The 14820-nt window shown below is 49.1% G+C and overlaps 1 protein-coding gene across 1 annotated transcript in view; it reads right to left on the bottom strand.

Annotated features, from left to right (window-relative positions):
• The window catches only part of PITPNA (phosphatidylinositol transfer protein alpha), a 69881-nt gene that overhangs the window by 50304 nt on the left and 4757 nt on the right, over window positions 1-14820 (bottom strand). The window lies entirely within an intron of this gene.

Below are 14820 nucleotides of genomic sequence, written 5' to 3'. Positions count from 1 at the left end.
CCAAATAGCCCCAATTAACCCTTAAATGTCCCCCCAATTTTTGTACGCCACCCCACGATCCACGCCAACCCGAAGCGTGGCGAGCGCAGCGAGCCCGCGAGGGGTGGCGGTACGCGTCCTCCGACCTTTTCATGCCCTACTATCCACGTCGGCGTGGAGTTGAGAATAGAATAGTGTGGCGAGCGCAGCGAGCCACCGAGCCCGAAGCGTGGCGAGCGCAGCGAGCCCCGCGAGGGGACGCGGATACCTTCACAGGTAAACGCGTCCCTTCGCGGGCTTCACAGGTGTCCGCGTCGCCACGGACACCTGTGAAGTCCGCGAGGGGACGCGTATAACTGTGAAGGTATCCGCGTCCGCTCGCCACGCTTCGGGCTCGGTGGCTCGCTGCGCTCGCCACACTATTCTATTCTCAACTCCACGCCGACGTGGATAGTAGGGCATGAAAAGGTCGGAGGACGCGTACCGCCGCCCCTCGCGGGCTCGCTGCGCTCGCCACGCTTCGGGTTGGCGTGGATCGTGGGGTGGCGTACAAAAATTTGGGGGACATTTAAGGGTTAATTAGGGCTATTTGGGCTCTGTAGCCCATTTAACATTGATTCCTATGGGAAAATCGCGGGCATTGAGGCATTGAATGCAAAATCGCGGTCAATTAGGCTTTTTAACATTGTTCCCTATGGGAAAATCGCGGTGATCGCGGGCATCGCGTCGCGGCCGTTTATGTGCTGCCCGCGATGTCGCGATCACCGCGATGGGCGCCGTTCTAGGTAAAGAGTACCAAAGTGGGTTATTCCCAAGTCAAGCCTGGGTTGCTGGGCAGTGTGAACGGGCATGACACGGGTCCAATTAACTTCTATGGAGGAGGCAGCTGCTCCACCCTGTCCCCTGGCGAGGTACTGTGAGCAGCAAACTGCGCAAATGATGGGTCGCTCCTGGGATGGACTCATGTCCAAATCCCGTGTGCAACCTGGCATTTGAAATGTGAAAGGGGTATTCGTGTTCATACTAGGTAATCCAGTCATGTATACACTAAGGGCCAGATGTATCAAGCTTCAAAAAGTGATAAAATGGAGAGTGATAAGCAACCAGCTCCTAACTGACATGTTACAGTCTGAGTTTGAAAAATGGCAGATAGGAGCGGATTGGCTGGTTGCTTAGCACTTTTCATTTGGCCCTAAGCAAGCAGCCATTTTGTGGACTTAACCAGTGCTAAAGCTTCATGTATCTGATACAATTAGTTCCTAGTGCAGTAGCTTGTTAACATGGCTCCTCCTCAATATTGGGAAAGTCCACAGAGAGTACAAATCTGATGACACATACACCTATTAAATTCCCTTTTAAGGATCAGGCATCCCCACCCCCCTGCTATAGGTAAGCATTATATAATTTGAGGCCCAATTCAGGTTGATTTGCATGGGCTGCAAAGTCTCAGCCCGAGCGATAATCGAATGACGATGGGTATCCTCCAGAAAATACAGGCGTTGCCAGGCCTTTGGGAGGGAGGGATGCCGACGGCAATAGTGGCCTCCTTCTTTCCATGGCCTTTGGCGTGCCGAGTGAGTTCTGGCTTGTGTGCACGGCACGGCATGCGTTCTCCAACGCAAAGGAGTGCGGGGGGAGGGGTAGGTGGCCTGCATTCTGCGGGGTGTCTAATACTACTTTCAGACCGCAAATGCCGTGTTGCACACGGGATTAGGACACAGGTCCCATCCCCAGAGCAACACGGCAATGCGGTCTGAAAGTTCAGACACCAACACGGCATATTGCCTAGTCGGTGACGTCACATGGGGCGGTGCTGGGCGGCGGCGCGTCATCGGGGGCTCGGGGGAAGGCAGTACTTGGAGCTGACAGTGCTGCCTCCTCCATACTGTGAACAGGACATGGGTCGCTCGACCCAGGCACCCGTTCACACTGCACTTGACACGGGTCATAGCCGTGTTCAACCCTGGTCATTACCAGGGTTGAACACCCGTGTTGCTCAACCCGTGGTGGCCTTTTCAGACCGCACCTTAACCCGTGTTGGGGCCGCAAGAAAACGGCAATAACCCGGGTCTAGAGTGCGTTCTGAAAGCGGTATTATCTTCTCCCGAGGCTCCGAACACTCGCAGCCCAGCGAGCAGGTCTGAATCAGGCCCTTAGTGACATTAAATCAAATCAAGTCACCCCAAATGACAAAGAACAAAATAAAAATAAAATCCTATGCCAAAAAATGGGGTGGAGGGTATCCAGATGATAGATCAACAGTGGCAAGGTTGACAGCCAATCAGTTGACACCAAAAGGTCAACATGGCAATGGTCAATACATAAAAAGCATGACATGAGTTTTTTGTGATAATTTTCATTTTCTGGACTTTTTCATGCTTTAAGATCTGCCTGGACTCCAATTGGGAACAGTAGGCCCAAAGCATGGTGCACTATACTAATTGGGGGTTCATTTGCTCAGGTGTTCACACTGTAAAAAAAAAACCTCATGTCAACCTTTTGTCAATTACGAACTTTTATTGTCGACCTATTGATGGTCAACCCTTTGATTCACACCTGGGGTGGAGATACCAAGAATTAATATAAAAAAAAAAAAGTGAAATAACCCTTACTGGTGTATAAATGAATACATATTTTTTTTTTATAATGTAATTTTCCACTAATTTAAACAGAACATGATCCCTACTAATCTGATAAACTGAAGTACAGTAAATGTTATCTGTACACACAATAATCATTTGTCCAAGCTTAAATGGAAGTGTCATCACCTGGCTACAGAATGTATGATCACCGACCGCATAGTCTCTCAGTTACGGTGCAGTATGAAATGTATTCTGCTGCAGTATTCGCCATATACAGTGCAATATTATCCAGCAGGTAACTCAATGTTTAGTACACATAATATCACTGTTATTAGATGTTATGTTTTATTTCTCTTATTGATTGTTTTGTGTCAAGTCACAGCTGGATGGTCCTAATGATTAGTTTATACCATTATTCATTTATAATTTGTTGAGACACCATGGCCGGGGTGTAATGAGGTCTGAGTATGGCGGCTGTGTGGACTGCCGGCCTCACGTGGACTTTTTTTTTTTAAATGCGCAATCCCTTACAAGGCAAAACCATACCTCGTAACTGATTGCCCCTTAACCCCTTGAGTGGTGGGTTTTGCTGGGGCAGGACAAACCTACCAGGGCAGGTTTGACCGGGTGTGGTATAGGGTTCCCAGAGTCGGGATCCCGACTGGTCGGACCCAGACAGCATGGTGAGCACAACAAAGCCCCTTGCAGGCTCGCCACGCTGCTGGCATGGTGGCTCACCACCTATTCTATTCTCCCTCTATGGGGGTCGTGGACGCCCATGAGGGAGAATAGCCAGTGGCCGTCGGGCCCCCGTGTGTCGGGGTTTTGACTGTCGGGATCCCGACGTCGGGGAAATGACTGTCGGGACCCCGTCCAGCACCCGGTTTGACCTGCCCCAGCAAAACCCACCACAGATCGTAGGAAGGCCACTCCGTTGTTTGTACGCAAGAACTCCCCTACCGCCGTTGCCCCAGTCGCCAGTCAATCAGCATTGACCACACAGACGCCAGGCTCGGGGGTGTTCGGGCGGCTCAGGAGGACTCCGGCGTCTGAACTCCTGAGCGCTCCCGAGCCGCCCCGAACATCCCCGAGCCTGCCACCTACGTTACTGCTGTCAATGGCAGCAGGGGAGCAGGGCATACTACTCAAGTGGTTAAACATATAAACAACAACAAAAAAACAACCACGTTCAGCCATCATATCACATGCCAAGCTCGGACCTCATTACATACCACCACATGTGGTTTATAACCTGGATTCTTCCAAGACTACACAATATATGTACACACATTTTCAAATCTCAGAGGAGGCACTTTGGCTCAGCTGCTGTATCCAAGCTTGTTACAAGCAATTTGTTGCCCATGGATCTACACCAGTGCTTCCCAAACTAGGGGTACACTAAGGGGGATATTCAATCGCCGTCGAGCATCTCCCGTGGGGGAGATGCTCGACGGGCCCCATTCAATGCGGTCTTCCCCGACAGCATTGAACAGGGTTTCCTGGCAGAACGAGCCCGACATCTCTAGCTGTCGGGCTCGTTCTGCCGAGAAAAGCCGGGAAGTGACGAGTTGCCGGCTGCATCTCGTCACTTCCCGGCCGCAACCTGCGGCCACGCCCCCTTCTCGTCCCGCTGCAGGCGGGACATTGAATCCCGCCTGCATGTTCTCGGTCGAGATGACCGAGAACGGGACTGGGTCACGGCAGGCGAGCAAGCTCGTCTGCCGTGACCCGAAGATTGAATACCCCCCTAACCCCTCATATCACGGTCTAGGCTGAAAAATAGAGACATTTCCAGATGCTTGGTCTAAACGATAAATTTACTAAAGCTTCTAAAAAAGAATAAAGATGATGCTGCCCATAGCAGCCAATCAGATTCTGTATCATTTCTCTATTGCAACCTAGAACATGATGCATACCTCCCAATTTTCCATACACAGTAGGAAGAGCTACCGCACACACCACAGACACGTGGCCTTCAAACTGTTCCACTCCCGTGAGGCCACGCCCCATTTTGACACTGTTTGAGCATGGCCAGCAGCCCATGTGACCGTTGATTATGCTCCTGTGCTCTAATGCCCCATCTTCTGTTACTGTCGATCTAGACACAGTCGACTTTCTTTAGGTGTCCATCTAGACCAGTGGTCGCCAACCTTATTTGGGGTGTGAGCTACTCGAGTCCGGTCTTCTATGGGACAATGACACTGGATCCCTCTGCAGCTGCCGGTGGCTTCTGGGATCTCGCTTCCTGCCTTGTGGCTCTTGGCATCAAGTCCTGATTTCAGGCACTTCATCCAAGCTGGCAGCTAGGCGAGCTACCCAAACTATGACCGTGAGCTACTGTTAACCGCCCTTTGACTAAGGGTGGTTAACTATTACATGGTCGATCTAGACAGCGTTGATCCTCTATACCATAACAAAGGTCAGAGCACCGCAGCTTATAAGGCTGCAGGTTAGAACACATCAAGGCACAATGTCAGAGCGGTGCATGTGGAAATCTACTGGAAGATATTATTTCACAACCATATATTAAGAGTACATATTGCTTACAGGAAACAGACCTATTTTATAGGCTGAACGCAACGTACAGTACAATGCAGTTTAGTAAGTTTTCGACACGACTGTCAAAAACCAAGTTCATTAATAGGCCTGTAATTATCTATGGCCAAGCTGGTTGTTTTTTTACACTCCAGTATACAAATATTTAAAACACAAAAAATATGTTTTAGAATATTTAAAGTACAAGACTGAAAAGATATTAAATGAATGTGTAAGTGGAAACAGTGGGCCTTATTCAGCCCTGATGGCAAAGCACCTCTTTTTCTCATATAGGCAAAACCATGTGCACTGCAGGTGGGGCTGATGTAACATGTGCAGAAAGAGTTCCAGTTGGGTGGGGTATGTACAAACAGAAATCTATATTGCAGTGTAAAAATAAAGCTGCCAGTATTTACCCTGCATAGAAACAAAATAACTCACCCAAATGTAAATCTCTCTGCACATGTTACATCTGCCCCACCAGCAGGGCACATGGTTTTGTCAACTTGAGACAAAGGCTGGTTTCACACACTCCGGCTCCTGCCGGACGGCGAAAACACGTACGGCCAGGAAGCCGTGCAGCACATACTAGTTTATCATGGAGGGGATGGCCACAGCCCGGCAGCCGTCCCTTCCAGTGGCGGGATCCGGCTGCAGCCGTGCGGCCGGGCCGTGGCCGTCCCGTGTGAATGGACACAATAGTGTCCATTCACAACTAATGTGTGCGGCACGGCTCCCTGGCTGTGCGGGATTTCACCGTCCGGCAGGAGCCGGAGTGTGTGAAACCAGCCAAAAGGTGCTTTGCGTTGAGGTCTGTATTAGGCCCAGCATACGGATGGTTGACAGACAATGTCAATTTGGTTTACACATGAAAATGTCAACATGATTTTTTACGTAATCCCCCCCCCCCCTCCCAATTTTTGGGGACTTTGTCGTACTATTCATGTGGACTCTGATTGGGAATGGCAAAGTGTGGCGAGTGTAAAGAGTAAACCTACTGGTGGGTCTGCCTGCTCAGGCTTCGACATTGATATTAAAAAGTGAACTCATATCGACCTTTTCATGTCTTGACCTTTTTCCCAGTGTTGACCTTTTGGGGTTGACATGGACATTGCAGACAGACACTATTTTCGCAGTGGTGTCTTTATTTACAGAAACAGTACAGGGACATTGTGGTGTATATTTAAATGATGCCGATCCATTCTGAATTTTTTTGCCGGAATTGGTCCGGCATCCATTATTCAATGCAGCAGCCAAATCTGACATCGGATTTGGCCGCTGATTGATGCTCATCCGGCCGGCGCGGGAACCGGGTAAGCGCGAGGCAGTGGGACGGGGCCGTGTGAGCTGCTCTCACAAGCCCAGCGGCGATGGGTACGGGAGTCTGCGGTGGGTACAGGAGGGTGCGGGTATCAGCAGGAGAGTGCGGGCGGCAGAGGATGGCGCTGTATAAACTGCTGCTGCTCACCCGGCCTCGCTGCCTCAATCCAGCTACTTTTTATGTTGGATTGAAATTGACGGATTTGGTGGAGCAGCGTCTATTCCGTCAATCCACCTGCTCTTCCGCAGGTTGAAACATTTAGACCTGCCAAAAAAACATAACATTGAATAGATCGGAACCCCTTCCGATATATTCATGTCAAAAATTGCCGTCTTTTCAGGAAGATGTCAATTTCGACACTCATTGAATATACCCCTGTGTATCTTACTGTGACTTTTGCATTATATGTATACATGCTTTACGTTTTTTACTTTTTGAGAACAGCTTTCATGTCTTAAGGTCCATACACACTGGGTGACTATGCCCAGTGTGTATGGACAGCGATGTCACCGCTGTCATCGCTGCCGGGAAAGCCGCTCAGTGCATACACACTGAGCGGCTTTCCCCCTGCCCAGCGCCGACGGAGGGGGGAAGGATGGCGTTGCATAGCGGAGCGCTATGCAAAGTCGTCCTGAAAGCCGCTCATCTGCTGGTTATACCAGCAGATGAACGGCTTTCCCAGCGATGTTGCGGGAGCGCGCAGCAGCGCTCATCGCTGGGGCATACACACTGGGCGGCTTTGCGTTAAAAGCAGCTCAAACCTGCTGTTTTGAGCGACTTTCAGCTCAAAGTCACCTAATGTCTATGGGCTTTTACTATGGTGAATGTCTTCTCATTTTATATCAACAAAATAAAAATTTTAACAATAAAATAAAATCAGTCTATGCTACAGTATATTCACCGACAACAGCATATTTAGTAAAGAAAAATCCGATATTGGGAAACAGCACAGCTGACACAAACACAACCCCAGTAACTTGTACTTCCTTATCTTCTAGCTGGGCGGCACACTTAACGTGTGTACTGGTACATTCCTTGGGGATACTGTATGTATGTGAACACTTCAAGTTGCAGATTTACATTCTTACCCCAATGCTACAGCAAAAAATAGATAATGCTATGTACAGCGTCACTCTATTCACTTGTGATAAAACAAAGGGAGAGAGAAATAAAGTAGTACTTTCAGTTAGTAGAGAACCGTGAGTATGCACATTTATCCTAAGTGACTGGGACAGGGGTCATGTATCACAGGTTGTGGAACCTAACACTAGTACATTCTACATAGTATAAAAGGTCTCTATATGCAGCTTAGGACTACAGCATTAATCAGCTTCAGCAGTAAGGTGGAGTGGAGGAATTACAGTGTTACAGAACAATTATCATGAATAGTCATTCTGTACTTTTGGACTTCGCTCCTCAGTATCTTATGGCACCTACCCAGTGACTAATTCCAGGCTGCATTTCCGCCGACTATTTATGGCTAACTACTGAGGAGTCAGAAGCAGTTCTAGCAGAGGCCGCTCCTAATATTATTACAGGACTGCTGTGCTGAACAACCAGGGACCTGTCATTAGAAACACAGACTCATAAAATAAACATAGAGATTTGAGCGCTCTGTTCCTTGCCTGGAAACATTTGGAGGGAGAATGTAGCAGTAAGGAGTGTGAAGGAAGCACGCATGTGTGTTGTTACATAGAGTAGACAACCTTTACAGATCACTTTGCGATCATTGAATATTAGGTTTAGGAATACTGTAGGTTGTAAACAGGCTTGTGCTCCGTTCTGATGATACAGCCTGGTACTTGTTATTATAGTCACTGATCCCTGGACAGAGCATGTTAATTAGTATGAGAAGATGCACTTTTAAAACTGTGGTAGTGTGAGCAATGTATACAGTACTAACTTAAAAACCATGGCACATTGTAAAATGTTCATAATCACATGCATGTGGGAAAAGCAGTTATATTGTCGGTCGCACCAATATTCAGTCAGAGCACAGACGAGATCAATTTTTAAAGATGGCACATTTTTGGCTACAGTTTGTCCCTGGTATTATCAGAAGTAAATTATGGTGGGTGAAAATGGTGATGATAGTGGTAATATTGTAGTGTTCGTTTTAGCCCCTTGTACCTGTCACAACACATGTAGTTCCTCTTTCCTGCCTGTGGTATCGCTCTCTGATCTGGTGCTTGTAGCACACACTGGTCTGTATCTCAGTGCTGAAATACATACCAGAGTGTGCTAGAAGCACCAGAGCGATACACCCCAGGCAGGAAATAGGAACAGCACAGGTTGCGACAAGTGTAAGGTGCTAGAATAAAGGCTAGAATGTGTGAACAAGCTGTAAGTTCCCCACTTAAAAACTCAATTGCCCACATTAATTACATTCCTAATTGGATACCTGGTACTCTTCCTTCAATACCATCCTTCTGTGTATTACTGTATATAAATAGCTGGATCATCCAGATTGTATTACTGTATATAAACAGCTGGATCATCCAGATTGACCTCACCACAATAAAACAACTATGAACACATCAAACAAAGGAAATAATATGTACTAATTCATTTGTGCCCCTAAAGAAATTAAACGGGCAGCACGGGCGGTGTAATGGTTAGCATTACTGCTTCACAGTACTGAGGTAATGGTTTTGATTCCCACCACGGCCCTAACTGTGCGGAGTTCTCCCCATACTTCCTTGGGAACTCCGGTTTCCTCCCACAATTCAAAATATACTGGTTGGTTAATTGGCTCCCAAAAAATTAACCCTAGAATGTCTGTATGTGTGTGTACATGTGGTAGCGAATATTTATTTATTACCAATCATTTATATAGCGTACACATATTCTGCAGCGCTTTACAGAGAATATTTTTGAACATTCACATCAGTCCCTGACCCAGTGGAGCTTACTATCTTTTTCCCTACCACATATACATGCACACACATTAATTCTACTGTTAATTTTGTTGGGAGCCATTAGCCTACCAGTATATTTTTGGCTCATGGGTGGAAACCGGTGTACCCGGAGTAAACCCACACAAGTACGGGGAGAAAATACAAACTCTGCATTGATTGTAAGCTCCACTGGGGCAGGGACTGATGTGAATATGAAATTATTCTTTGTAAAGCGCTGCGGAATATGTGTGCGCTATACAGGGCCGGTGCAAGGCACCGGAGCGCCCCAGGCGAGTCGGGCTGGGGGCGCCCCGGTGCCGGGGGGGGGGGGGGGGTGGTGGTACCTGGCGTTCGGCGCTGTCTATTTAAATCTGGCGGCGGAGGCAGCGGGGGTCCCTGCAGTCTATTAAAAATCACGAGCGCTATCCGCCGGGCTATGCGGAAGCGCTTCTAGTGTGAAAACACTGGCAGCACGCTGATTGGCTGCCAGAGTTTTCACACTAGAAGCGCTTCCGCATAGCCCGGCGGATAGCGCTCGTGATTTTTAATAGACTGCAGGGACCCCCGCTGCCTCCGCCGCCAGATTTAAATAGACAGCGACGTAGCTAGGACAGGTACCCGGGCGGCATTTTCCGCCCTCCAGTGGCCGGCGCCCTAGGCAAATGCCTAGGTTTGCCTAGTGGTGGCGCCGGCCCTGGCGCTATATAAATAACTTGGTACTTTTTACCTGCCGCCGCATCACACACCCCCCCCTCCCTGCCCCCTGTGGAGATACTCGGTGGCAGCAGCAAGGGGACAACTGCAGCCTGTGCCTGGCCAGCCTCCGCTCCCAGCTCTACCTGTGCCCGGCCAGCCTCCGCTCCCAGCTCTACCTGTGCCCGGCCAGCCTACGCTCCCAGCTCTACCTGTGCCCGGCCAGCCTCCGCTCTAAGCTCAGCCTGTGCCTGAGCAACCCAGTCCTCCATCCAGGTGGGGTCCAGGGAGAGCCGGAGAGCCCTGCCAGCAGCCAGGCTCACCCCCCGGCCGTCCAGCACAGCGAGGAGCCGGAGTCTGGCCAGAGCCCTGCGCCCCGGAGCTCCCCGCAGATCCAGCAGCACAAGCCGGAGACTGTGACACTCTTCCTCCCCTCCGCGCTGCTGCCGCATCGCACATCCTCCCCCCGCCCCCGTGAAGATACTTAGCGGCAGCAGCAGCACGGCCAACGGCAGCAAACGGAGGTGAGTGGACACTCCCCCCCCCCATGCTGCCGCCGCCACATCGCACTTCCCCCCCGCCACCTGTGGAGATACTGCCCATGGAGCAGGCGAGCGCCGGGGAGCCCCCCCGCCTAGGGCGTTCCGGTGCCTAGCACCGGCCCTGCTTATGTGTTTGTAATGTTAAATTGCCTTCTAATCAACCAGATCAACCCAATAGACCAGATTTTACATAGGGAACAATGTTAAATTCCCTTCCAATCAACCAGATCAACCCAATGGACACGATTTTACATAGGGGACAATGTTAAATAGCCCCCAGACCACAAATTGAATTGAATAACCACCCTGAAGTGTGAAATGCCCCCCCCTCCCCCCATTGTTAACGTCACCCCATGGTCAACGTCAGCCCGAAGCGTGGCGAGCGCAGCGAGCTCGCGAGGGGTGGCGATACGCGTCCTCCGACCTTTTCATGCCCCCACTATCCACTTCGGCGTGGAGTTGAGAATAGAAAGTGTGGCGAGCGCAGCGAGCCCGAAGCGTGGCGTGCACAGCGCGCCCCGCGAGGGGACGCGGATTACGAGCCCGAAGCGTGGCGAGTGCAGCGAGCCCCGCGAGGGGACGCGTATTATTTAACATGTATTCCGCATGCGCTCGCCACGCTTCGGGCTCGGTGGCATTTCACACTACAGGGTGGTTATTCTATTCAATTTGTGGTCTGGGGGCTATTTAACATTGTTCCCTATGTAAAATCGGGTCCATTGGGTTGATCTGGTTGATTGGAAGGGAATTTAACATTGTAGCGATTTTACATAGGGAACAATCACACCCATCGCATCGCAGGCATCGCATGCCACTATAATGGCATGCGATGTACATGCGATCAATGCGATGGGCGCCGTGCTAGGTAAACAGTACCAATAACTTTTTAATAAATAAACTAACTAAATTTTTTGTTATATATATTTAAATACTGGATGGATCTTTTTTTTTCTCAAAAAAATAAAAATAAAAAGACACTGATCTTAAAAGAGCATCACTATGCAGAACTTCCAATAATAGAAGTCATCAGGTCTTGAGATAATATTCTGAATAAATGAAGAAAAAAAAAATAGAGTTCTAATATTGAACTTGTATTTAGGGCCAGATGTATCAAGCTTCAAAAAGTGATAAAGTGGGGAGTGATAAACAACCAGCCAATCAGCTCCTACCTGTCATTTTTCAAACCCATCCTGTAACATAGCAGATAGTAGTTGATTTATCACTCTCCATTTATCACGATACATCTGGCCGTAAGTGAAGCATATTTGAGTCAAACTAACGAGCTGAAATTTGTTCATATTAAATATTTTTATCAAAATATTCTGAATTAACTAATTTCTACAAAGTTTGTAGATGTTTGAACCCCCCCTGTAATGTAAATACTGAGTGAATGCATATCCACCGGACTCCACCATTACATGTCAATAGTACTGTAAATACACTTTGCTGGCTCAGTCGCTCAGAAGATGGTTTACAGTTGGTAACACGCTCCAGTAGTATAGATCATCTACTGATAGATGTTTGAGGGCTTGCTATTAATTGGTTATATTCTACATATGTGGTAGTAGAGTCCTACATTACAGAAATTCTCGAATGCAATAAAAAAATCTCATTCAGTTCATCACTCATCTTGCCATGGGGCCTCTTGCCACATTATATGACACATTAGGATTCACAGCTACGGGTCAGATAACCAATGGCTGATAACCAACGGCAACGAACTCACACCAAGCAGCATTAAGTTTAACGAGGTATGTATACAAAGAGAAACGAGAGTGTCTATTGGCACTGCTTAATAATCTATAGAGAAGGGTTCATGATCTAATGCTACGAGTCCTAGGAACAGTGGACGCTATGGGGGTTATTCTGATTCACTCGGAAAGGCACAATCACTCTCTAATGGACAAAACCATATGCAAAGCAGGTGGGGCTGATGTAACATGTGCAGAGAGTTAGATTTGAGTATTTTATTGTTTCTGTGCAGGGTAAATACTGGCTGCTTTATTTTTACACTGCAATATGGATACCAGTTTGAAGTACACCCCCCACCCAAATCTAAAGCCCTGTACGGGATGCAGTTAATATCCCGGCGGTCGGGATCCCGGCGTTCAGAATCCCGACGCCGGAATCCCGACCGCCGAAATACCGACATATTCTCCCTCCATGGGTGTCCACGACACCCCTGGAGGGAAAATAAATTAGTGTGCCGAGCGTAGCGAGGCACCGGGCCCGCTGCGTGGCGAGCGCAGCGAGCCCGCAAGGGGGGGGGGCGGATCCACGTCCCCCCCTTGTCGGCATTTCGGCTGTCGGGATTCCGGCGTCGGGATTCTGAACGCCGGGATTCCGACCGCCGGGATTCAGTACTGAATCCCCCTGTACACACACTAAAGGCCCCCATACATTAGGCCGACTTGTCCTTAGGACAAGTCGGACCCAATTCTCCTGTGAGCCGCCCGGCAGCTCCCCGGGAGGCTCACATACAATTTGGCACTTGATGAGCCAGTTTTTACATGTGATAAATCGCTTGCGATTTATCACATGTAAAACAAATGGGGAGCTGCAGGGCGGTGAGGAGCAGTGGGGCGGGCAGCGGCAGTAGTTGGGGCGGGCAGCGGCAGTAGTGGGGGCGGGCAGCGGCAGTAGTGGGGGCGGGCAGCGGCAGTAGTGGGGGCGGGCAGCGGCAGTAGTGCCTGGCCGGCATGCTGTGATCACATGACCGGCCGTTCTGTGATTGGCTGAGAGAGCTCTCAGCCAATCACAGAACGGCCGGTAATTTGACAGGCATTTTGAAAATCTAATAGCCGCCACTGTGCGTCCCGTCCCGCAGCGGCAGCGCTGCTATTTGTGATCACAGCATGCCGGCCAGGTCAGCATCACTCGCCGCACCTGCCGGGAACTCATTTGTGAGCCACCGCCCGCCCCCACTACTGCCGCTGCTATTTGTTATCACAGCATGCCGGCCAGGTCAGTGTGTCTGCCCGCCGTGCTCCCCCGCCCCCCGGTGTCTGCATGCATATGCCTGACAGGTGGGCAGGCATATGCATAGCATACAGGGAGGTCGGATGATCTTATGTGCTGACCGTCCGACCTCCCTGATCCGGTCCGATGCGCATGGGACCGTGACTGCGATTTTGGGGCGATTTCATCCGGTTATCGGCCCAAAGTGCCGAAATCGTCCCAAAATCGTATAGTGTATGGGGGCCTTTAGGATTTGCTTTAGATTTAGTGTTAGATTCGATTTTCTATTAGATCTGGCATTAGATCATCCCATTCGATTTGGCATTAGATCTGTACTTTTGCATTTGATTCGATTTCGATTTCACAATGTAGGCACAATGTACTCATTCAATTTGCTGGATCGAATTCGAGATTTCCTTGGCTGCACAGTAGATTTTTCTATTCGATTTTGAGAAAACAGGAGCGCGCATCGAATCGAATGCAGATCGAAAGTGTCCTAAAAACCATTCGATGTGGATTCGATTTTGCTTCAATAAGCAAAATCGAATCGAAAACAGGGAAAAATCTAAGCGTGTGTACACAGCTTCACTCTCTCTCTGCACATGTTACATCTGCCCCACCTGCAGTGCACATGGTTTTGTCCTTTACAGAGTGATTGTGCCTTTCCGAGTGAATCAGAATAACCCCCTATATTACAATGCACATTTAACCTTCCATTTCCTGGGTTTTATTTGATTGATTTAACCATCTCAAAATTGAGATATACTGTACCCCTTTGATACAATTTCCTAACAATAAATCTACCAGTTCTATGTTTTTCTTTTTTTTATCCCATAATAGAACAGGAAATAAAGGTCTGACGATTACTATATGCATACAGTGGTCTCAAACTCTGGGCCGTATTCAATGTGGCCGGCGAGAGGGTTTTTTAAACGGCGGGAAGACAGCTCACAGGGTCAGTATTCAACTGACCTCCCTGCACACGCTGTTTCCCCCCTTGCTAGGTTTTTGGAGTGAGGGGGAAACGGCGTGTGCGGCCGCTAAAAAAGCGAGGCTCGTGGCTAAATACAGCAGGCTCCCTGCATTAGCCGCGAGTCTTGCTGTTTGGTGGAATCCTCCCTGTCCTCTGACAGCAAGGAGTTCCCTGGCACATTGAATAGGGTGAGTAGCCGGCGCGGGTGTTAAACAGCGAGGATCGCTTGTTTTCGGCGAACCCCACCATTTAACCCCCTCGTTAGCCACAATGAATAAACCCCTCTGTCTTCACGACTCCATATAGTTCGAATTATCCGGTCATCTAGCTCAGTGGTTCA

Source organism: Crinia signifera, chromosome 2 (assembly GCF_055691185.1).
Source record: "Crinia signifera chromosome 2, ASM5569118v1, whole genome shotgun sequence".
NCBI classification, from domain to species: Eukaryota; Metazoa; Chordata; class Amphibia; order Anura; family Myobatrachidae; genus Crinia; species Crinia signifera.
This window is presented reverse-complemented; position numbering and strand designations above follow the sequence as displayed.